Here is a 27264-nt window from a genome sequence, read left to right as displayed (position 1 = left end):
AAAATAAAATTAATCATTTTAATAAAAATAATAAAATATTAATATTATAACATATTCCTAGTCTCGATATTTAAAAATTTCCATGGACTCCAAATATAATAATTAAAAAGATAACAACAATTATTACTTACGCCATCAAAATTAAATTTAAAAATATAATTCTTTATTCTAAGAATATTTAAATACAAATAATTTAAATTGAAAACAATCTTTTATGATAAGTATATTTTAAAAGTATTTTTAATGATAAATTATTTAGTAGGTATAAACTTTAACGAACCGAAAAATATTTGAGTACATAATATTATATTCTAATTAAAATATTTCTCATAACAAAATATATCATGATTGATTCGGGTCAAATGTAGAGGCGTTTGACCTATGATCTTTATCTTTAACTGATTTAACTGGTATGCAATTTCCAAATTAAATTTTCTTTTAAACTCCTCGATTTTTACAGCAGTTCCAAGCAATAACCTTTGTAAAAAAAATAATATTATCAGCTAATACACCGTGTTAGCTTAGTATATAGGTCGCGTTTTTTTTTTTTAATTAATATAAAACTGTATAATAACATTTAACTCTATTAATTAAAGTAATATCAAAGCGGAGCAATTACACGCAAGTGTCCTTACCACAAACTTAGGTTAGGTACCCAACACTGCAGTAACATCCTTTACTTTGTTGTAATTCGTGTAATAAGTAATATGAAATTCAAATGGAATAATATTGTATTATTCACCATTCATTATGCGGTTTGAAGCTACTATATGCATTGAAATCCGAACTAAACGAAACATTATTGTTTTATACTTTTATGTTTGTTTAAAACACATATTTTAATCGCTTTCCAGACATGATCTATGTGTTTTATTAATTCACGGCGATAACAAATATTACGATTATATGACGCTTATATTTATGGTATTTATATACGCAGAAAATGTGTAAGCAATTTATACCACAATTGTGCGTAATAAATTTATCATTTAGTAATTTGTCTGTACCGACCGTATACCGTTCATGACGATTATTATCGTACAAAATATTGTAACAAGCGTATTCCTGAACGGAATTAACAAAAAATAAATATTCTTACAAAATTATTGCTACTTATAAAATTATGATGGTAACTTACACTAAAATTTAATAACAAATAATGTTCCGCGATAAATTGAAAACATTAAATTTTATTTTTGTAGGTGTATTTAATTAATTATTGTTGCGTGCGTTTATAGGACAAATGTATTGTAATAATAATTTATAATATTATGTACGGTATAGAGACTTGAAAACAAAAAACCGGTTCTCGGACACGATTGAGCTATCAGTCCAAAAAATATAGGTATATATAATAATAACGAAAACCCTTCGCACGACGACGTTCTCACCGTGGCCAATCGTCCCTCGCCGACCGCGCGCATATATTGTAATGATATAATAATTATGCACGATACACATATCATTATACCTATACACACATTCATTACTACGCGAACTGTTTCAATATCCGGATGGGGTGGTGGACTAAGTGTAGTTTTCTATCTGGTTTACTAATTATTCTAAATAATTTATATTTCTATCGCGTTATAAAAGACCGGAACAAATTTACCTGTCCTGCGCCCCAGGAAGCGCCGCGCTCTTGCTGCAGTGCACTCGACGAACGCGATATCACTGCAATCGTACAACAATAATAGCAGCAATATCATATCCCGGACAACCGGTTGCAGGCGAAGGCCGCGGAAAACGAATAACTGTCGCGCACACTACTATATATACCGGACACCCCGCGCGGAAGTACCCGTGTTATCAATAAAATATAATATATCGAGTATATTATTTTAATCGAAATCGATTTGAATAATAATAACGACACTACAATATTATTACTATAACAATCGAACTCTCGTGTACGAAACGCTGCGGCATAAAACGACGACGTCGAACGCACCGTCACCGTCGTACATCGGACGCGTATTGAAACGCCGGTCGTGCGCGTGTACGTGTGTGAGCGCGCGCGCGCGCTCGCGTATTTTTTTTTTGTATTCCGTTCCGCCCCGCGACTGTGTTGCTCACACCGACGACGATCGCCCGCCGCCACCGCGACAGCCGCTGCAGCCGTCGATGTCGTGTGTATATTCATCGTCAACGCCGATCGCGTGCGTCTGTGCGTGTATATGTTTGGGTGTGTGTGTGCGTATACGACAAATCCTAGTGGTGTACGTTTTTTTTTTTTTTTTTGGTGGTGGTATAGTTGGTCTATAACGTAATACGAATCGTATTATACGAGAGCACACGCGCACCCTTGTTTACTCGCTGCCGCGCGACGGCTCTCAACCACCGCCATTCGCAGAGCGGGTTCTCATTTAGGACGCACCATCTATAATATACATATATATATATATATATATATAGGTATAAAACGTAGGTGCAACACTAGTGAAATGTATTTTTGCTTTTTGTATTGTATTTGTATTGTATTGTATTATTATTATTTTATTTTATTATTTTTTTTTTTTTTTTTAAGAGAAAGTATAGGTATACGAGGTTTGATCCTCCCTTACGCACGGCATACGGCAGGAAAACCCGTAGTTTTCTCCTATATTGTATTTCTGTATACGAAACACGAACATAATGCGCTGTACATACCCTTATATTCTATAAAGATCGCTCCCTTCTATATACTAAATATTTATATCTAATAAGATATTTATATAGATTATATGATGAGAATAGTAAAAGTAATTTTTTAAATCGCTTAAATTCGTGTTTACATGCACCATTTTGATATTTTATGATATCGTATGGTGATTTTGAGATTGCTCGTACATATAGTTGCACCTATATCTAACATAACTTATACTTGATTTATTTGTTTATTGATTGAATTAAATGCATTTTTTATACTGCAGGATAATACAATTGTATTTCTATGCTTCTCGCTAGAGTATTAAGCTTGTGAAAAGCTTAAAACAATGTTACACCTACATATAAATAGGTACACATTATTTCGATTCATATTTTTTATTAATACTATTTTACGATTTATACCTATACGAGAAGTTTAAATTTTATTAAACTAGTTATTAATTTTGACAAATACAACAACGAGTAGGTATTTTAAATGTCTTCTTCGATAAGTAAACTTTCACTATTCTACTATCAACAAGTAATACCTGTGCATGTATAAATAAGTGTATAAAAATAAAAAATTGGCATTATTAACTCCGGCAGTGTTAATAAGCACGCGTGTAATAGTTTTGGCAAAAAAAAATCCAATTATGAACCAAAGCGTTTTCTTATTATATTATGTTATTATTATAATATATAAATACGATTTTTTTTTCGTGTTCTATATAATACATGAATATATGCAGTAAAACATGTTGGCGGAGGTAGTATATTATGTACAATTCTTAAGTATGGATGAACGTACGAAAAATAAAATAATTGTTTTGTGCCACCACGATACGATAGTTTTTTTGTTGTATGCGACGTTTCGCTCAGCCAAATTGTCAAGTCTGGTTTTATTTCTATATTTTGCCGCCAAACATACTTGGCACAGTTTGTGAACATACATATTATATATGTATATTGTATACACACACGCTCGGGCGATTTCCCGTCCACACCCAACGCAGCCGAACACCGAAAAGTATTTATTATAATATTCTTGTTTCCTCGAGTTCGTTGTAAAATTGTATAAAATAATAACAAACATAGCACGCTAAAGCTTTTCTTGAATAATATTAATCACGTGTAAGTCAGTGAAAGGATTGAGTAGTACTTAATGTTTCGATATTAACGTAAAAAACCATAATATATTGAACTTGTAAAAATGTTTCATGAAATCGATCTTGGAAACATAATCGTAGTCATATAATATTCACAGTGAAATGTACGGAAAACTTGGTTTTCAGTTTTGTGACATCGAGATACCCATATGGCAATGCAGTAGACACCATATAAAACGGGTAATAATTATATTAATGTGTACCTATATAGTGTTATATACGCAGAAACATTCGTCTTGCACGGTCACACGATATACGCAGTCGATAAGAATAATATGCTTTTATTATTGTTGTTTTTTATTTCCACACATTATTACTGCTTAGAAAAATTCCGTTGGCATGATTAAAATGAAACCGCCGTCCGCATACTTAATTGTATATTTTCTCAGATGAACGGAATAATCGTAGATAAAAATAAAAATATAATTATAAGCACAGATCATAGCGTTCGAATGTATTTGACAATAATTGTACACGCTATTGAAATATATTAATTATATAGTGTTGACGTCGTTCTGTAATAATCTTTGATTGGTGTACAAATAAAATTACAAATTTCAAACATGAAAATTTTGAAAATTTTAGAGGTTTGGTAGTTTTAAAACTTCCAAAACAGTGTGAAAAAAATTAGTTGAAGAAACTTTAAACCACCCATTTTTAGATAGGAAAAATACGGTTTCGTACTTCAGTCATAATTCTTGAGCCAAAAACTTTCTAATAAATAACTGTATCACTTACGAACAAATTTAGAGTGGCGCATTGGTTTTGTTATTATATACATATATAAATTGAATAGAAGTGTTTCTTTGTCGTTATGGGACTTTCACACAAGTTTTTATTTGTACATGCATACTTTAAACTACGGTAATTTTAAAGTGGTTTACACTTAAAACTCTTTTGATAATATTAGAAAATATTTTTGGTTTCAAAAATTAAATTTCATTATTTTATAAACAAATCCATAACAAAGATTTTGAGATACGGATCCAAAGTCACCGACGCAATTTTACTATATTATTAGTAAACGTGTTTATAATATACGTTCTTCGTTCCGCCTAATCGAAGGGGGGATAAGCACGTCGTCGTTGTCTTTATGTGGTTTCACATAAAGGTTTCTAGGGACACCCTTTAACAAGTATGTCCCCTGTTATACGTACGATATAATATAATACTAATATTTTCATTCTACTCAAAAAACACCTTTCGGTTTCGTATACGCCATTGCCGGAGTGACACATACTATATTATTATCGTACACGTTTTCAATAGCTAACTAATTTTTATCTAATATAATAATATATTATAAAAGGAGGCGGACGCGCGTCGCGCAGTTTTTATTTTTCGTTCAACTGTGAGAACTTGCCGCAATTAAATTCCGACCCGTAGATACGCTGTAGGTATACATATATTATATATATATACATATAATATAATATAACGCGTTCGTGTGGCGCGTTAATTCGATTAATTATTTATGAACGGGACACTTCCTTATTCGAATTGCTATATGCGCACACACATCGCTACAACAGCAGTCGTATTCGATCGGACCGGACGTGCTTTTATACTACTCGTTTAACAGGGTGCATTATTATTATTAAACACACACGATTTACAATTGCGCAAAGATAAGCCACACGCGAGTTACCTATTTATATATTATACTACTAAGTCGTATTTTTAAGATCTGCACACACTTAAATATATTTAAAAATGTTATTTGCATGCGTTATAAATGCCAAACGCATTTAAATTATCGAGAAGAAAGCTTTTTTAGTTGAGAATGAGATATACATTTAAATCGTATACGAAATAATCGATGATCGAAAATTATTCTACAGCGTTAATAGTTTATACATATATAACTATTAATAAATCAATTCGTAATTGATCTTTTCTATTTTATGAGTTTACATCTAATATTTTATTTAATATTTTTTTATTTTTGAAGTAAATAAATAATGGCACAGTAAAATGTTTACCTGGGTAAAAACAGTTAAGTTATTATCATAATAATTTTAAGCAATTATTGTCTTATATTCAATTAAAAAAATTATTTAAAAAATAATACTAGCTAACACATTTTTGTGCTATGAACATGTAATTTTTTCTTTTATTATTGTATAATGCACTTGTACAGATAAATTGTTATTATACTACTAAAAGTTGATGCGTTTAATCTAAGGTGTTAGAACTTATGGTATAGAACTATAGAATATATATGACAACAGATGATTCTATAATGCTCACAAATGGTCTAATTTTTATTGATGCTCACAATGAAGTTTATCACCTTCAGTAATAACAATATCGCTATCCCAATAATTCAAATAATTGTAGTGTTGTATTTGTCTGTAATAACGAAAATATTCAATGAATATTTTTTAGCAATTGGATAAGAATAAGAATTGATAAATTTAGAGGTAAATCACATTTGACATTCCTACGTTTTACTGTTTTTACTTAAAATATACAGGACAACTTTTTATTTTATATAGCTAATCATGACCAGTAGCTCATAATTATTTTTGAAAAAAAAAATAGGATATATTACTATTAGGTAATACATACACTCACATAGACCTTACGTATAAATTTAAATATATTTGAAAAATTATGCACGACTTACCCATCGGCATAAATGAACAACGACTTCTGCGGTTGTAGCGGCAGACTGCAGACGACACGCGGACGACGACGGAAAATTCCGCGGAGACATAATATTACCTACACCGCGAACGACGGTCACCGGTGTAGTGACCCGGTGACGACAACATTCGAAGACGACGACGACAACCGCGATCATACGGACCCGCACCCCCACACGCGGGACCTGCCAATCAATGTTCATTTCATGGCTATTGAACGTCGGAGAAGAATGAACTGACGACCGGACGAAAAGGAGAAGAATAACAACGACGACGACGACGAGAAAAGAAGGATAAACCGCGCCGCGACGTCTTTGGGCCGCGTCTGCCAGGTGTCGCGTCCACCCACGCATGGGGGTCGGGCCTTGACGACGACACAATGCATCGGCCGCCTCAGGGTGTACGCGGACTCACGTACATAGCTGGTATATAAATAGAGGTATAAACCAGGTATTGTACATGTCTAATATATTCGAAGATTATTATTGTTATTGGGTTCATTCATCATCACAGACCGAGTCGGGTAGAGGGGATACGTATATAGGTGCGCACCAAGACTAACCCGCAGCAACCTGGGAGACGTGAATTTTTTTTTACATTTTTCTCTTTTGTTTTTTGGACATTTTTGCCCAGAGAGTGTGCTCTACGTATTATAACGTCTAAATATTTTTGGCCGCACGTTTGTATATAATATATATTATATATATATGCATTTGCACCCCGCGGGGTGAAATATTCCGAAAATATATGTGTGAGCGTCGTTTTTCAGCTTAGTCAATGTCAAAACAATGTCTAACGCGTATACTGTTCTCGTAAGAATATTACAGTATATATATATTGTATTCGATGTAATATTTATATACATAAGTGAGCCTCGGGACACGTGAAAAATTAACCAACTATACAACCGACAAGATGGAGGGTATACGAAAGATAATGCTTCTGAAACAAACCTATTCATTCTTTTTTTACTAAAAGACAAAAATGTTACCAACTATATATTACTATAAATTATATTCATGCACTATGAACTCCGCAGTCGTCCGCATGCGCAGTTGCTTTTGCAAACGCAGTAATTATTTTTAAATAATTTATTATACATACTCGTACTGTTTAGTGCTAATGTCACAACAATTAAATAGATGATATTAAAATGTATTTTTATAAGTAGCAACAGAAATATTGAACGATTAATTCATAAAATATAACTAGATTTTGAAATGCGTTAAAAATATTCAAGTTTTCTTTCTTATTTTAGCATGGATAATGTGTAGATTTCGAATCGAAAGAGAAAAAAGTTTTTTTAGTTTCAAACAACGCTGAAAATTGTGTTTTTCATCTTTCGGGACAATTTAATACGATTTTAAAAGAAAATTAATTATAAATTTTCTGAAAACTGAATAAAATTATTTTTATAATGATTACACAAATAATAATAAACCAAACATGATTATATCCAAAAATACTTGTATAAATATGTACTCTTAATATTTATATCCGATAACATATTATATTTATTATGTAATTACAAAACACATTTTGTACTGAACCAAGATTGTATTATATGAGTATCATTTGAGAAAATAAATTATAGGTACATACTGAAAAATTATTGAAATATTAATAATTTTAATGATGAACATGTTTATAATAAAAATATTCATTGATTAACGAGTTTTATTTAAGGAATGGATAGTGTTTGATTTGAATATAAGAGGCTATAGGTATATATATTTATATATATACGTTATATTGTTTTTTATAAATTTACAAAAGTTAAGTATACAATTGTTGTATATATTTATATGTATATTTTTAACTATCTAGCATTTAACTAAATACCTATATAATTATAGTAACATCTTTCAATAAAGCGTTTAAAATTAATATGTTGTAATATGTTATGTAATTATGTAATATGTTGTAGTCATTTCAGTTACATACTCCGAAGCATAATATTTTTCGAATTAATTCTATAGAGGTATTGAAATCAAACTTCGATCAAACAGTTAATTATTTATAATTTATTTTAAATTGTATATCATGAGAATGAAGATACCTCAGTATCTTTAATATTATGGTGCACTTTTTTACTCATCAATGCATTTAATACTTTTAAGTTAATCTAGTCAACTAATATTTTATATTTAGATATTGATACTTCGCCATACTCAAAATATGTATTTTATCATTCCAAAAAGTTAAAAATTTAGAAAATTATATAATAAATTTTTAAAAAAATATAATATTTTAATGAAAAACTAAAAAAAAAATATATATATATATATACTCGTATATTAAAAATGATATTAGTTTGGAAATAATTTTTTTCTTACGCTAAAAAAAAAAAAACTGCATATATTTAAATATACTAAATACATTTATAAATATTATAGATTAGGCTAGATATACTTTTTAATTTTATCCCTTTCGAAATAAACAATAATATAAACGAGTATAGATCTACAAAATATAAATTATTACAATTCCTATATTACATACTGCCGCTTTCATTTATGAATTAATTGGCGGGTGGGAGAGAGAAAAGAAAAAAATAGGCACTTTATTAATTATACTTTTTTGTTTCATCAACTCGTAGTTGCATGAACGTTATCACACATATACACAAACATATTTTACATGTATTTATCCATCCCATGACAAACAAGCCCTATCGGTTTTTTTCGCGTTAAACACACGCACTGCAGACACTATTAATATTTGTATTTACCAGCTCGAATTTTTTTTTCAGTTATATCCCGTGTTTAATTACCATCATCTGATAAAACAACAACACGCATTATTAAACGTAATGTCAGATCAATATCGTTCGCATTTATATGGCCCACAGGCGCGCAATGCATATTATTATAATATAATACCTATAGATAAATGTTTTGTCAACGTAAAACCTCGTCCTGATGTGTAGCTATATAGGTACTTACTTACATTATATACCTAATATACACACACTCGCCAGCGGCAGCACATTGATTCACCTGGTACATATGATAATATTAAAGCGAGACATCATATATATATTGTACACCTATAGTATACAATAGACAAACAATAATGTCAACAAATTTGCATACGCGCGCACGGGATACTATAATACCGGCCTCAAGTAAGTATTCTTGGTAATGAGGAGTGGAGAGGGGTCTATGCATTATTTTCATTGTTATATTTTTTTTTCGGTTTATTAGGTCGGTAAAATAAGCTTTTATATCGTCTCATGTGCGTGTGTACGGCGTATGCACGGCGTGTGCTTGTGTGGGCAACAACTGGCGTGTGCTGCTGTTGAACTACCTCAAATAAGCTCATTATTATATAACTAAAATAATAATAATGTTATGTTTAAGCGACTGCTGCTGCAGTAGTCCAACAACAAACGCAACCAATTTTCATTGGAACAATTACGTACGTCATTTGACGGACAAACCGATATTGTCTTTTTGGTTTTGTTCTGTTAGTGACTATATACTCCAGCAAGACAAGAAACCCGAGCTGCAACGCTATAATTTTATGATCAAATTTTATACTTATATAATTATTATAATAATATGTAGTTCGTGAAATACTCGTCGACAAATGTTTTTCAAGCACTCTTGTATTAACAAGCAAAGTTTATTTTTTCGATTGTTCTCTCATCACCCCCGGGGGTCATCATACTAACACGATGCTTTTAATTCAACAAAATTTAATAATTAGTCAATCACTATATTATAGTTTAATTAAACATATTATATTAATTAGTTCGTCTGCAATTTAACCTTAGTGCTTTTTTCTTATAATTCGACTAGAAGTTGTTCATAATATACAACAATAACCGTGTTGTTTCTTCTATAATTGCAGTGCAATTATTTAAATTACATAGAAATATAGTATACACTATAAAAGTAATGTAAAAATGACACTACAGTCAGTGTTGTATAAATGCGTATAGTGTATACGTATACATATTATACATGTACACAATAAACGCATATTGAATAAAATACTAAATAGTATTATTATATTTTATTATATTATTATTATTATTACCGTACCTGTTCCTATACACTAAAATGTTGTAATAAATATTACAGATTTCAAGTTATCAAGATATTACAAAATTTTTGTGGAGGAAAATTCGAAAATCTCGATACGGTATTTATATAATATCAGACAAACGCGTTGTCACACAGGGTGAAAAAATATGAATCATGTTCACTAAAATTATCACGGGTGATCCGAGAGAAATGGCGGCAGTGTTACGCAATATTCATTCGAAATTCCACCCTCTGAACGTCCATAATATACATAGGAGGAAGCCAGTCCATATGCGACGGTGGCAGAGTGTCACATGTCGTTTGCGGAAACGGGCCGTCAGGACTTTTGGATACTCTTCAGTCCTCACCACCCCAACAAAATTTAGAAAAAATATAGATTTTAGTGTTATAAATCATTTTTATGCAGCGTATACCACAAATATATGACATACCTATTCAAACTTGATTTTAATGTAAAATTATAACCTATTCGTGGTATACTCAATATATATACATCAATACAGTTTACGTGCGTCGTGTATGTGCAAGAGTAAGTGTTTTCGTAAGCTCGAAGGTGAGTATATTTTATTTTATACAATATAAATGTAAAATAGGTATTATGTGATGGCTATGTAGACGAATCGATCGGTGTTTTCGAGTTAAAATAAAACAAGATATATATTGTGCATGTGTGTGTGTGTGTGTGTGTATGAAAGAGAAAGATGGGAGTAAAAGAGAGAGCAGGGTGAAATAGAAAGAGAAAAGAGAAAAATGTATCCCCCTCACCCGCACTCACCGTGGCGTCGTCAGAATCATATCGAACACCTCCTAGCAGGGGGTCGTAATTCGGATTTTCTGTTTTATCGTCGGGGTACACAAATATACACATATATACACGCAATATATATAAGCTCCATTGTTCTTCTTTATTCGCACTCTTGGCGGATACGTCACGGCACCGGGCCCTGCAGGGGCTGGATTCACTATATAATAACATATATACGTAGGTATACTCGCGCAGGACTGTACGCCGGAAATATTTTCCGTTACGGCAGACTAACTTTCACCGCACCCGCCGGCCACCGCCCGACCGCCCACGACCGACTCCTCTCTCTGTTCTAGACGTATTTATGAGCTTCGCCTATATATTATACGACGATGACGACAACGTATATATGTATAATATATATATATGTATATATATATATATATATTTCTTTGGCACACACACATAATATATACTCAAAGCCTTTGCCGACGGGGAGGCGGTAAGGCATTTTTTTCTACTTTGCCTTTTATTTTTTCTCCCCGTTTTTACTCTGCAGCGGTTAACTCAGTCCGAATTTATTAAAAGAGTTTCCGTATCAAACGCGCGAGCCAGAAACGATTCCGTCGACACCGGAGGCGACGCCGCGCCTGAGAGACCACTGCTGAAAAGTATATAACGTACAACGGAAAAAAAATCAGAATTTAAGGTGTTCCGGTGCAGTTGAAAAGGCAGTGAAATAAATATATTATGTATATCACGACACCCGCGTGATCGGATAAAACGCTGATGCCCGTGAATTAAATTATCGTGGCAGTTGCAATGTCGTGCGCTTATATTAAACTAAAAGCATATTATATTTATAGAAATAATATTTTAGTTAATATATATATTTTTTTTTGTACACGTGTGTAAATATATAGGTAGGTAATATATTTCCGAAAATTCTCAACAAGAAATTCATGTTATGTGCTTATGTATACCGTATATTATTTTTTGATTTTACTTTATAAAACATAGTCATTGAAACGTATAGAAAAAACATATTAAGATAGTGTGTAAGTATTCACAATTCGTAATATTATATTTTAATGCACATAAAGTGTGATATTGCCGGTCAAAGTATGGGTGTATTAAATGTAGTGAATGTATATAATTCGTCCCAAAGAATATAACTCGAGTTTAAATGATACAACAGCGGTTTAAATAAATCATTTTTTGTTTTGTTTATTCTCACAATTTGGGTCAGTAAAAGTTATAGAATCGAATCAAAACAAACATTAAAAAAGCAATTACCGCGAGCAACAAGTCGAGGCCGTTTGTGTGCATTAAATTCACAACTGGGATTGGTAGATAGGTATACCTACACGTTATTTTTATTTATGGTTTAGTGATGTTTTTTTTTCAAATCAACATAATATAAGTATGTACTATATATACTGCATACTGTATAGGCAGTTGAATTTTTTCTTTAATATACCAGATAAATATTATTATTGTTAAGCACTATGACGTTTACAAAAGTTTATTTTTTTAGTATTTTATTAAACTTGAGGAATACATTGAGATATATACATATATGCTTTAAAAGAATACCTAATACCATTAATTTAATTAATAGTGTAATATCTTATAAAATTATAAACATTGATTTCTGTAATACATATAAATAAAATACCGGTTTGACTACAAACATTAATGATCAATAATTAATATAAATAAAAAGAATATACGAAAACAATACATACATTTTTTAACATAACTAATATATAATTATGACAAACACAAATAAAATAACGGCCATTGGCCGAAATTGAATTTAACTGAAAAATAATAGGTACCTATTTAAAGTACATACTTATATTATAAATTTAAATACATATTGTAAGTTTACATATTATAACAGTTAAAAAATGTAGTTTTTTAGAAAAATATTTTTTTGAATTATGTTATAATAAATACTTTTCTTAATGACTTAAAACATCAATAAAATTGTTTTTAAACTTTAAGACTCCATGTGACCATGTATAGTAATGTAATATTAATAGATAATTAATTTCAAAGTATGCAGATAACTGAGCTTGATCAATACATTTATCAAGCTCTTATAAAAATAGTCATATTAAGTATACTCATAAAAGTTATGTTATGCATGGATAATTTAATTTAGATACTTATAGTCAAAAATGCAATGTATAGCTTATATAGGTAGGTATATAAATAAATTTACATAAATATAATTTGCAATTAAAATGTAACAAAGTAATTAATACAGAATATTTTAAGTTATTTATTTATTACATTGATCCTAAAAATGTCAAGCATCAACTCAAGTACAGATTAAAGTTGTTTAATTCAATTGTTGGACTTATTAAAATTCGTGTTATGTCCTAACCGTTTTATGGTGATATTTTGAAAAATTTGAGTACATAGAAATGTATTGATATTCCTCCATTTTCAATACATTCAATTCATAGTTTTGCAGTAGTATAACACCAAATAATAATAATATTATATTTTATAAATTATAAGACTATAAAGATGACTTGGTGCGATGCAATGTACAGGTACATATAATATGTATAAATAAAATTATTATATATATTATATATATGTATATGTTGTGTATACCTACATAATAATATAATATACATACCTAGGTATAGAGGGTACACGCAATGGGATAAATTACGCACGCATTGCGTGTGCAGTTACGATGGTGGATATCGTGAAGACTGAAAATTATTATTATTCTTATTATAGTAACTGCACATCGCATATACATATAATATATTATTCCTATAATATCCCTGCATATAATATGAATAGCCTATTTGCAATGATATAAAAGTGTAAACGCGCGTGTCGGAAACGGCATCGGCACTGTATTATATACGAGTTTATACATCTTATTATAATTTATAAAATATAGGTAATATATATATATTTTATAAACAAGAATAATATATTATTTTTACAGGAAAGTCTTGCATGCGTTTTCTATACCCGTATAATATATAAAATAGACATTATATTATACCATCGGAAAAACGTGATGCACACGCACTCATAGTATGCACATATAGTATACAAAAAAATATTATTATTATAATATTGTAATAAATAACGCATGTGCACGAAATTGGCGTTTTGGGTGGGACGTGCTGTGCTCGTCACTTTTTTGGATGCGGGGGTGGAGGGCAATCAGTTTTTCGATAACTATAAAAAAAAAAAAAAAAGTAAGTACTATAAGTTTGGTACCCGGCCGTTATTTCTTAAGCTAATAGCTTGTAAACAACAACAACAACAACCGCATAATAATATAGGTTACGTATACGATAATCGTATTTTTATAAGCCCACCGTGGGACGCGGTGAGACGATAACGACGGCCATGGCGTCATCAGTAACGACGCGCAAACGCACGCCGCCGCAGCCGTCTCGCCTATATAAATCTTGTGCACACCGTCGTCGTCGACGACGCGGTTATAACCTCCGTTGGGGCGAGGCGGCGGCGGTGGCTCGTAAGAACCTATTTTACGAGGCCGTTCCGGACGACCTTGACTCCCATTCGTATAAATACACGTACTTACACGCGAGTTATATTGTTTCATCGTCGTCGTCGTTCTTTTAACGTTCTATATATTATACGCGGTTCGACCCCTAACTCGTTCCACGCGCGCTATCGCAATAAATTTTGTAAAAACGTTTCCGCAGAAAGCAACACAGCGAGTCACGACGATAATAAAAACACCCATCCTCGTTAGAACGAACGATTTCATTCATGAAAACGAGTCGCGGGCATTATTTACATACACACTTGTATACGACTATAATAATCTGTTATCATATCATTATAATAAGTACCTATACTATACATACGAATCTCGCGTACCTATATGCAACCCGTATAGCTGTACCTATATACCTGCAGTCTGCAATATATTATTATTTATTTATATAGGTACCCACGACGTTACGACCACGTAAATATCACGAACTTTTCGGTGGCGATTTTTAAAGTCGTGTAAACCGACTTACACCGTTCGGTGTGATAGTACAATAATAATAATAAAAGTGTATAGATCGCGGATGGTTTTGCGATATTTCTCTTTTTTTTTTTTCACTCTACTCTCCGCGGGCGGCGCGCGCACATCTCTCCGGGCGTGTGTACTGCACGATATGAAATATGGAGTGCGAAATGGCTCGTGCGTTTTGGCCCCGGCGGCGGCGGCGGCGGTGGGGATGATATGCGCGACACGGCGATGTATATACGCGTACACGCGGCGTTCGCGGTGGAGCGGCGGCGTGCGCGACGGTGGTGGCCGACCGGGACGCCATCGATCTTCTGTCTTGTCGGCGCGCAAAAGGGTCCGTTCGCGGGCGGGGAGGACCGGCCGACCGGCGATGGCAACCCTGTGAGAGTACGTGTGTATATTATGATACGCCGTCTCTCTCGCTCTTTTTATTCGCTCCCGAGCTGCAGTCACTCGTTCGCGCAACCACCGCCGCCGCCGCCGCGTTGGAAATAATAATACTACGTTTTACACGACGGCGACTGCGATAATAATATTATGAACCTCAATATACGGCTATATAATACTGCAAGTCGGTATAGGTAGGTGTACGACGGTACGCAAACAACTTGCTTCCCACTTTCTTCGACAACGGATTTCGTTAACTGCGTACTATAAAATGTCCATATTATAATATGTATACCTACTGCTACTGCCGCAGCAGTTATCGATTGTGTGGTGTACTATATATGTTTTTTTTTTATTAGATATTATAAAATATACATAAAATGATCCGCAAATGTGAACACACATGCACGCTGTGTATAGTCTTATATAATGTGATGATTGTTCATTTTTATTATATAATCGCCCAAACTACACGCACTGCAATACAATATTTTCATCGTCTTTTTTGAATAAAAAAATAAATAGATAGGTAAACCTATAGATGTTTATATTTTATACATACATAGAAATATGCAGGAGATCCTATATATAGTATATTATATAAGTACATTATTTTTACAATCGTAATCAATAGGTTTATACAAAATGCCCACAATAATATTATTATTACGTAAATCTAATTTAACGCTTCAACGTATTTTTACAAAAAAGTTTTTCAAAACCTGCGCTTTTTATACTGAAACTTTTTTTAAACTCTTTGTCTTTATGTAATTCTATCACCAATCAAAACAGTTTTTTTTTATTTTTACAAAAAGTTATAATTAATGAATCTAAAAAAATGAATTATTCGTGACTTTCAGTTATATAATTTATTAGTAGGTAATTGTAACACAAAATATAATGAAAAAGACGCACAACATTTTATATTATAAGTATATGAATTAAGATAATGATTAATGCTTGCATAAAATGTGAGTTCTAAATAAAGAAAAAAAGTCATCTGATGGTGATCTTAACGATTTGTTAATATGTAGACTACAAAACACCAATTTTTTTTCTCCCTTAAATAGAAACAATCTTTTTAAATTCTGCTTTAATTTTACGAAATTATGATTTTTCAATGCTATATAATGCAAGATTAAATAGGCAAAATATCAGAAGAAAAGTAATATGTTACTGGTGCAACAGGTCCGTTGAATATATATATGAATAAAATATGTAGCTATATAAATTATACATATATAATATATATATATATATATAGGTATACAGTAGAATATACGTTAAGCGTAGTATAAATTACTATATAAGAAAGTTGTACATTTTCATGCATAATATGCACATATTGTTGTTAAATTATTATTATATTGTTATTTTTAGCGCACTACAATATCGAATACGTAGGTAAAGTTCTTATATATTAATATAGTATAGTAGTATTTCGAAGTACCTACACAAGACACAAATACTGTAATTGTAGTATAATATTATTTTCAATAAATCTCTTACTCGCTAAAATAAGCCTATATATATAACTATAAAAGTTATTACTTATGGACCTCTGTTAAGTTGTAATAAAATATATATTTTTATACCACCAAAAAGATGACACCTATATAATAAGGTAATACTGTAATAGGTATTATATAGAATAAATTTATAATAAAATATTTATACGAGTTATATAATAGTTAATTGTCTATACTTTTATTACAACTTAAAAATTATAATTAAAGTAATAGTAGGTATACATTTTTATTATGTTATCTGCAGTTTATATAAAATATATTGATAATAAGAACAAATTATTTAACATAGGTTCCTATATCAAATTTCAGAATAAGTTTATATTTTTTACACATACCTACAATTTATTTAAATAAATAACAAAACAAAAAAATAAAAGTAAATATTTTACTGCTTTTTATAATAATAAATTAATTCATAATTGAACACTCATTGTTTCAAAATCTCTATTAATAAGGTTTATGGATATATTTTTATTCTTTACATGATTTCCCGTCAAAATCAAATAATATAGGTATTTTTTTCGTTATAGGTAATAATTTATGTTTGTTTTTGTTAGTTTGTTTGTTTATAGTTTTATTTATTTATTTTTTTTTTTTTGAATCTAAATAGCGTTAATCAACCATTTTCGGAAGCTTTTATGTATTGATATATGCTCTGAAATATATAATGTTTTGAAATATAAATTTAAAATGTGTGTCATTCAAAAAAACTCAAACATAAAATTTATAAAGATCAAAAAAATAATTTTATTATGACTGAAAATTATGAAAAAAAATATTTCCATAATCATTAATAGATTGTTAAATACTCTGTACATTTAATAATTTACTGTTTTAAAATAAATTTAATTTTTCGGTAACTTTATAATAAAAATAATTTTTGCAGAATAAAATATTATTATTGCAATAATTAAAATTTATACTTTAATGTATGATATTAATTACTAACTAAGTAAATAGTACCTACTATTTTCCAAATATAAACATTTTAACTATTAAAAATTAATTTAACTTCTTGAAAACATTTTATAATACTTAAATTTTAAAATGTCAATATAATATGAATAATGTGTATGGTGAATGATAATATTTTAATAGGTTTTGTTTACATCTGCACCTCTTCAAATTATTACGTAAGTCCTTATATTATACATACACAATATACACCTATGATTTATAAAAGTAAACAAATTGATGTACACATTTTTACAAGAATATCAACAGAAAAATATTGTACCTATTGAATTGAACTAAGAAGTGTTCGAGAATGAAAATTATTACTTAGGTATTGTAATGTAGAAAATACGAAAATGGTAGGCATTCAAAATTATCTTTATCTAAGAAAAATTTAGACGATCTATTGATAATTATATTTATAATTAAGAAGTCCATGATCAGTACATATTATTTATAAGTATTTACATACATGAAGAGTAACAATCATACTGCTAGGTATATGTTAAAAAAACGCGAAATCAATGGTATACATTATGTAATAGATAAAAATTTTACAATTTTAATTCAATAATGTACCTATCATTGTAAACGAAATACGTTTCTAAGCGATGTAACTGAAATCACTAAAAAATATATAATTAAAAAATTATGTAATACATTTTTTATCATTATTATAATGACAGAAATTTAAAAAAAATGATTTTAATAAAAAATAGTATATAGTTAATATAATGTTTAGAATATACATTGTTAATTATATTAGTAACGTTTACTGTTTCATGTTGTCATTTAAATAAACGAGATACTACTTATATATTATGTTCTGCTAAAGCAATTAATATAAAATATACTTTAAATGATATAATAATACCTATATTATAAAAAAAGTTTCCTGATAAAATACTATACATATTCACTCAATCAGCAATAAATATTATTGGATACTATATTTGTATACTGTATACTTATATTTGAATATAATACTGTCCAAGATATTCATAGTATTAGCTTACTGCATGTATTGCGTTCAATTTAAAATATAAATATGTACTGAATTATTACTCACTGTTTCACAATTGTCTGCAGAAATATATGTATTCTAAGAGTAATATAACACCCATGTGTATGCATTATTGAATTAACTTTTCTTACCTGAAATAATAAAAATCAAAATTAATAATGTATAAAATTAGTGTATTACAATTAAATACAATTAAAAATTGTTTAATGTAATAGTTACAATAGAATTTCAAGTATATATTAATTTAATAGGTAGCTATATAATAAAGTATGGACCGTAGTACTATTTCTCGTATATATATAGTAGATGAGGGAGATAAGAATAAGTGTTTAGGTTGGTGGGCTTTTAAAGGCGTCCCGAGGGATGCGAAGTCCCCGGAAGCGGTTACCGCGGCAGCGTAAAAATTCATTAGGAACAGACAAGCCGGCGTGATGGACGGCCACAATATATATACGCACCCCCCGCCAAGGTACTGGGGCCCTCTCGCTGCCAATTTGGAATTAAAAATAAAACAAAATGTGTCAATACACCTTAAGGGTATCTAGATTTAATACCGTTGCCCATAAATCGACGTCGGTTTAAATAAGCCGAAAAAAGAGAGAAAACTGTAAGCACCCTATAGCTGCTGTACAACACTCGCTATTCCTGCAGTGCGGATTTTCGTGTCTCGTTTAGAAGACCATGCGATTGACGTTTAAATTACAATTAAAAACTTCTGTGGGCTACGTGTTGCTTTTTTATATTATTTTGTAGGGTATATAAAATATTGTGACACAATTGATCACCACGATTTTTTCCATCCGCCATCGACGGTAGATGGGTATAACACTAATACTGCAATTGTGAAGAACCACATGTCTACTGGTTCGCAAAAAAAAAACAAAATAAAAAAAAAAAAAATCATATTTATACATTGCCGAGTCATTTGTATCGTTCCAGTTGTTTGTGAGGCTGACGTTTCGGCGTGTCCCGATAAAGGGACGTCAAAACATTACCATTTTTTTTTTATATATATTTATAAATAAGGGACTTGGATAAAAAAAAATACTGGAGGGTGCGTTCATTTTACAAAATAACATTAAACCCTAGCAAATTACGGTATACGGTCAAATATGTACTGTCAAAATATTCAAACACGGTGTACAAATATTTTAAATGTATGTAACATAAATATAATACTACATTTTTTGAATGCTATGTATTTTATCTTTAACGAAACCTATACCTCCAAATAATTGGAAAATCAAAAATCCATATTTAATAAATAGGTATTTATATTAATTTGAGCACAAAATTATACACAGGTACTTATAAAGTTTAATAAATTAACTATATTTAAAAAAAAAAAATGAAATAAGTATCTTATAAATTATTATTTCCTATGTAATTATATAACTGAAATAAATAAAAAAAAGTAAGCAAGTATATGTTGTGTATGTTATCATTTAAACATATTTATATAACGTGTTAAAAAAAATATTATTTTCATTTTATTTACAATCAAAGAAAATCGTTTTTCGGTATTGTGGTTTATTTTAAAAATTCGATGAATGTACAAATTATCCGGACTATACAAAAAAAACATCAAATACGACCTAATATTCGAACCATAAGAAAAACGATTCAAGAAAAAAGTAATCGAAAAAAAAAATGCAACATACGTTTTTAAGAAATCGTATATTATATGGGAAAAAAATGACGCAAAGAATGTCCACCTGTACTCCTCTTTATTTTTTTCTTCGATCTATACCAGACAATAGCAAACGCTTATTCCCTCTCCTCCTCACACACATACACAGAGATCAGGTATTCTCGGTCTACACCAGAGTTTTAAGACTGCAAGTAAAAAATAAAATATATACCTGGAGGTACGTACAGGCGTGTTTAAAATCGAATAAAAAACTGAGTGATTATTTTATACGTTATTTCACGCTAACGGGATTCTATAATTGCAAAAGTTGTATAGGTTCACCATATAATACTGTATAGTTTGATCGATGAATGTCTGCAGACGACATCATCTCGGAGCAGCAATACATATACATATATATATTATGCACTAAGTACGTCTATGCATCACGTAAGTCTTACCTTCATATTTTGTTTTCTAAACTACAAACGAGTCATGGCGGTTATGGACACTCGGCAAAAACTTTATGTGTGTCTGTTTATCGTGAGGATTGGAAAAAAAAAAAGCGTAAAAAAACAGACCCGTGACGGAAAACGACACCGGACACAAGAACGATTTTGCAACCGTGATCCCAAAAACTTCACGCCGAAAACGAAAAATGAAATCGCAAAACTACGACGAAGAGTACCATGACGGGCGACAACGGGCGCGATATTCGGTTGTTTCGCGCGGAAAGTGTGCGGTTTATGCGCGTTGTGGATACGTGCGACGGGGATACTGCCGCGAAGCTTCGGCCGCCGAGTTTTCCCCCTCGTGTACCGGCGGCGCGGCGTCCCGGCGCGTGGCGTAACACGGCACCGGGACGCAGGCGCGTCAAGCACGCACCGCGTCACAACCCGTCGTCGTCCGTGGCGTCGTGAGTCACACGCGAAACCAACTCACATACTCCCCCACTACACACCCCTCGACACGAAAATTCACCCTCTCCCACACGTTGTGAATGAGCGGACTGTACGCATAAATGCAGTTATTGTATACAAACTGTATGTTTGACATTACTATAAGGGACAAAAAAAAAAACAAAAAAAAAAACCCAAAAATGTTTAAGACGAACGAATGCACAACGTAGTTAACTCGATTTGTGTAAATATCGTATAATTTAGTTCGACACCCGTAATGTTCATTTCATATTAAAATGCCGCAGCTTTAAAGAGGTTTCAAAGAAACTCGGTATTTGTTCATTTGTGTGTTATATTATAACTTATAAGCTTTTGACTATGAAAGAACAACAATAAATACTATATCGAAATATATAACATAATAAATAATCATATAACAGTATTATAATTCCCTAAAGCATATATTTGAGCACGTATACAAAAAAAAATATTTGGGGGTTAAACCCCCAAACCCCTTAGTAAACGTGCTTTGGAATAACATCTTTTGAACCGGGCAACTATCCCATGTAATAGGCAGTAGAAACTTAATCATTCTAAGAAATACGAAATGTGCGGTTGGAACATAGGCAAGACCAAATTCGAATATTAATCATATGGGTACTATATAATTTTCGAGTTAAACATTTTCATATTCTATAATATTATACCTACGATATCGTAGTAATGCACTATTATATCATACATAAATAATTTATGTAATTGTTGATTTATAAAACTATTTATACATTTATAATACCCCTTCTACGACTATCGAATTATCAAACTTCATTATTATACTATTTGGGCAATGCAGAAAAATTTATAGAACAAGCCATATTAATAGTGACAGATTATTATCTTATTTTATTAAAGTGTTTAATTGGTGAACACTATATTCATGTAAAATATATACCTATTATGAATATATTATGTGCAATAGTAATTACAAAATTGTAGGATGAGTGAGTGCACTTAACTGCAGGTGTAGTATTAAACTGCATTTTAACATCAAACGAAAAACATATGTATGATAATAATAATACAATATAATAAAAATATATATATAGTTGACTTATTATTGTATAATAATAATTGTTTTTTTCTACTTAAAGCGATACGATTTTATTGTGTAAAGTACAGATAATATAACGCATAATACAAAAAACCGATACCAATATTAAAATATTATATTTCATAGCACGGTTATCAGTATGTTCAATCTTTCGGTACCTAGGTATAAGATTATGATAACTTTACTATATTTATGTAGTAGAAAAAATTGCAGGTATTAATTAATATTCATAATGTTTTATATATATATGTGTGTGTGTACCTATTGCATACCGCTACAACAGTCGACACCTCAAGAATGACAATATTGAATATTTTACTCGTGACAAATATATATAATATCGACGCTGATTAGTATAATATATATATATACAGACGTACAAACAATGTAGGCACTTACAACTCATATACTCACGTAGAATAGAAAATGTAAAATATCTAATTACAAAAAATTCTTCAAAATGTTTTACTATTTGCTACTTATATAATTTAGTCAAGTCAATTATAATGCAAATATTAAAATATGATTGGACCTCGCCATTATTAAAATATTCATATCGTAAATGATCACAAACTTAAAAAAAAATGTTAAATGTTAATATTAAAAAAAAAAAAAAAAATAGTATTATTAGTAACATTTATATTAGAGTAGTTGTGTGTGTGTGTGTGTCGTTTTTCCTATAGTAAAAACAATTGTTCAAACATGTATTATATAGCCTGGTATAGCAATCTTGCGTGCACTATTACTAAACACGCGATCCGGCTGCCACAGAATAATATACATTTAGATGATAAAAACACGAAGAAAACAATTTTTATGTACACAAGTAACGCACTATAATATTAATATAATATATGTACCTATCTACGTACAAATATGAACATTATATTTTTAATAATTTAAAAATACATTCTATATTATTACAAAATAATACATCGGTCGATACATCTACTTTTTCAAGAATTGTGATTATAATAGCTAATCTTAATAGTTAATTCAACGAGTAAGTAAATACGATTGCCAAAGTACCTACAGCAGCAGTTTGGTGGACGGTACATTTTTAAATTTTATTTAACATAAATTATTTGATATGGAAAATTAACTTAAAAGAATTAAAATATATAAAAAACGATATTATATATTGTTATCGCATTCTGATAACGATTATTATGAATGTATTTTGATTATGATTTCTTGGAAATATTAATAATAATGAGTAAACCAATATAAATTATGTGTATCATGATCGTGTTTCCTTGCACCTACAACGCAACTGTAAAGATCGATAAAATATTGCAACAGTTTTCTGTTCGCTATGATAACTACGATAAAAATACAAAAGCATCGGCTTACAAGTTAGAAATTCTTTACACTTTTTCGAGTTAAATTGTCGAAACTGACAAATAATACAGTTATTGAGAGATTGAATAATAATTTTCTTAATAAAAAAGTTTCGAGCTGTTTTGTTTTACACCGATTCCCACATCTGTACGTAACGATACTATAATATACGATGACACACATGCCGCGACGTTGGCGTATATTATATTATTTTATAATATAATATTATACGCGTATACACGTGTAACTACAACGCAAACGAGGCCCGAGAACGATTTCGATTTACTATTGCCAATTTTAATTTAATAATATTTTTTCGTTACTTTTTTTTTATCGTCTACTCGAAATCAAAGTGAAAATTTCCACATACGCGTCTCATTAGGTCATGACGAATCTCGTCTCCCGGCTTTGACGCAAATTTATCGACCGAGCTTAGATACATATTATTATTGTACACGTTTTCACGTGCCAGTGTGTGTATGTATGAGTGTGTATTTATTTGCTAGCGTGGAGAACACACACGACGAAAACGGGCGGCGGTGACTAATTAAAATAGCTGTGCCAGCAGAGGCCAGGGATTAAACGCGAGCGGGTTCACGTAAATTCAAAAAGGTCATTTTTGCGCGCCAAAAACAATGTTATTTTAGTAAATACATCGTGCATAATATAATACATCACGCACTCATTATCGTATTCAAAATAATAAGAGTATAAGTCAGTACACCAAAATTATATTCTGTACAGTTTTGAAACAATCACAAATCAATACCTATATCGTACGGCGTTGTAGACAGTAGTCAGATAGAGCAGATACTTAATATAGATACAAATGAATATCCGCAAATAAATTTGTAGACGAAAAAAGTAGAAAAGATAAAATATTTATAGTATTATTAGGTATACTACAATATACTACACCACGTATTCGACACAAGCAACAGTTGGCTCCTTATCCGGTTAGTTATAGTCGCCCTCGTCCAGTGATGTTATAAAGTCATTGTTTTTTATTCACATGAAGCTATTTTATAATAGCGTTTCCCACCAGTCATATCATGACTGAACTGAAGCCTACGGACTTCCTAAATCTACGAATGCACATGGACAATGGGAACGCCACAATAAATCACTCGATTCGTTTATGTAAAATAATGCAATTTAAGAACGTGAAGCAAGGATGTACCTATAAATATATATATATATATATAACGTGTATCACAATGCTATTTTGTTTTCGGGAACCATAATATACGAAAGAGTTGGGAAGGATTGTCAAAACCGTTTTGTCCGATATCTCGTTTCGACTTTAACTATTATAGATTAAATTCTCGCCAGCGTATACACACACACGACGCCTTAGATGATATCGCAGTCACGCGTTTGTCATTATTATGTTCAATTTTATTACATAATATATTTCATGCTGAGTTTACAGTTGGAAACTTTCCGCTACATGTATACTTGTACCCCCCACCGAATTGTACACAAAATATAATTCAAACGAAGTATTTTTAATACAATTTTACAACATTCGTTTTACCACATTTAATATAAGTAATAATATAATGTTAAATCAGATGTAGGTAATTTTATTGTTCATAAATGTTTATTATTGTTAGAGCCTGATAATAAATTATAATGATCAACTTGCCATGATTTTTTTCCACTGCTATTTACTGGATGATCTATTTATATTACTACGCGATTTTATTATATGTGACATTTATGCGATATGTTTATAATATAATGCTCGAGTATAATTTATATATATTTCAAATAGGAAATCAATACGACATATAAAATAAAAAGCAAATTTTATTTTCCCCTAATACCCTTTCAACTTGGCCTTTTATAATTAATAATTATAATAATAACACCACCGTCTAATAATAGCGGGAACCCGTGGCGAGGAGGTTATTGTGGGTGTGGAACTTTAGGGTCGTAAATATGCGAGAGGAGAGTGCACATTGACAAGAGAGATACCTCCGCCGCTTCTCTCGCCGTCGTTTTCTGTGCGGTAGGCGGCAGAGGGAGGAGGTGCAAATTAAATATACGGACGCGCGTGCAACTTTGACTGTGTCCCATAAATCACCAGGCTCGTTGTCACCGTCTTGTCCCCGCGTTCGTTTTTCAGGGGAGGTTCGAAAACTTTTTGGGTACCCGCCAAAATCTGTCGGACCGTGATCGATACTCCAACTATTGCCGAAATAAATAAAAGAAAATAATAATAATAATACAACTTTCCAAAATGTCATACCACCTCTGCGAACAACGGCTAGCAACGTTTTATTCTAAAGGTATACGATAGGCATATATAGATAAATATGCTTTGTCGCAGAAAACGTACTGTACAGTGACAGTATTTGGAAAACGTCCAGGTTTGAAAATACGAGGAAATTTCAACGAATATATCAATAAGAATTTTTGATTATCATAAGTTTCTAACCATCAAATAAAAGGCGCCGACAGATTTGACCGACTTCGGAAAAGCTGCGACAATGCAATTCTCCTTTCATCCCAGTTTCTATTTTAACAGTTATTATACAACAAATTGTGCACAGGTTCGGTCTATACACATTATAGTTTACGCATGCGCATCTCTTCAGCTGTTGTTCGAAATCATGGTTGGTTTTTAGGAGAACCTAAATATAGAGGTGTCACGCGGACGTGTAGGAATCTCGCGAGAGAATCCAGAAATAAAAATCCGTCCCCGGACCTTACGAGCGTAGGAGATTAATAAGGCGCCTCGCCGCCGAAAAAACTACGCAGCGTCCCACCGCCTTCTCCCAAACCACTACACTTCTACCTCTATATCATCAACACTACAGACTGAATGTACCGCTTTTTTGTTTATTAATTTTAGTTCGTGGAAAAAAGTTAAAAAAGATCCTGGAAAATTTGTCTTTTTGTTCGGGTGACGTATTATACATTTTCCCCCGTTCAAATCCCTTTTTGTAAAACGGTATACACTCTAAAATATTACCCTTTAAAGGTTCAACTTTGTCTTTTAATAACGCTTAATGAATAGAGGGAAGAGATGAAAAGTTTCAAACCATTAACCATGTAAAAAGACGACACGGAGCTCACCGCTATATAGAGCGGTAATATTTTTGAAGG

At 31.1% G+C, this 27264-nt stretch overlaps 1 protein-coding gene across 17 annotated transcripts in view; it reads right to left on the bottom strand.

Moving 5' to 3' along the window:
* Positions 1-27264, bottom strand: part of LOC114129106 (homeotic protein antennapedia-like) — a 183471-nt gene that overhangs the window by 37902 nt on the left and 118305 nt on the right. For 2 of the 17 annotated variants that reach the window (XM_050197160.1, XM_050197164.1), the window contains one exon: positions 19215-19300. The exons of 9 other annotated variants lie outside the window; for them this stretch is intronic. The gene's annotated coding sequence lies outside the window, so the exon portion shown is untranslated. Of the gene's footprint in view, positions 1-1612; positions 2513-6423; positions 7264-19214; positions 19301-21260; positions 21592-27264 lie in introns of those variants that run through there. 6 more of the 17 variants (XM_050197166.1, XM_050197157.1, XM_050197165.1 and 3 more) reach the window with 3 other exon arrangements.

This window comes from Aphis gossypii, chromosome 1 (genome assembly GCF_020184175.1).
Source record: "Aphis gossypii isolate Hap1 chromosome 1, ASM2018417v2, whole genome shotgun sequence".
NCBI classification, from domain to species: domain Eukaryota; kingdom Metazoa; phylum Arthropoda; class Insecta; order Hemiptera; family Aphididae; genus Aphis; species Aphis gossypii.
The sequence above is the reverse complement of the archived record's forward strand: the minus strand, read 5'-3'. Positions and strand labels throughout refer to the sequence as shown.